General features: G+C 44.8%; 1 pseudogene; it reads left to right on the top strand.

The window, feature by feature from the left end:
• Positions 1 to 551, top strand: part of LOC107554856 (plexin-A1-like) — a 139328-nt pseudogene that overhangs the window by 120970 nt on the left and 17807 nt on the right.

The raw sequence follows: 551 nt of genomic DNA, 5'->3' as shown, positions 1-551 counted from the left end.
TTAACAGCTGTGTGTTTAATTATCCCCTGTGCTAATGAGCCCAGCATGGCAGGGCCGGCATATGGATGGGCCGCTACGGATCCCAGTGAGGGACACGGGACACAACAAACATCCAGCAGGAGTCACACGCGGCTGTTTGTCATTGTGTTTTCACCTGAGAGCGCGAGCGCCACTGATTAAAGTTGTCTTATACAGTTTAATTACTTTGGGTAATTAGCCATGAGCCTTAAAGAAGCGGCTTTTGCGACACATTCAACTTTAATAATGTGGCATATCGTCAAGTTCCTGAACACGCCCCCCCTTCTGCCATTGGTCAGTTAATCCAATAGCCCCGCCCACAAACACTAACCATTGGTTGAATCAGCTGTGCTAATGATTTGAAAACAGCGATACACCTTTTTTCTCTTTTGCATGTTAAGCTGAGATGCGAGGATATTTGAACCATTATAAAAACACACAATTTGGTTTCATCATTTTAAAGCCGAATGCACTGATCTTGTGGTGTGTTGGGCTCTCATTTGTGCACATTTGCTTCAGACAACAGAGACACA

Source organism: Sinocyclocheilus grahami, unplaced genomic scaffold, assembly GCF_001515645.1.
Source record: "Sinocyclocheilus grahami isolate Dianchi unplaced genomic scaffold, SAMN03320097.WGS_v1.1 scaffold517.1, whole genome shotgun sequence".
Taxonomy (NCBI): Eukaryota; Metazoa; Chordata; class Actinopteri; order Cypriniformes; family Cyprinidae; genus Sinocyclocheilus; species Sinocyclocheilus grahami.
Note: the sequence above shows the minus strand (reverse complement) of the source record. Positions and strands in the feature narration are given on the sequence as shown.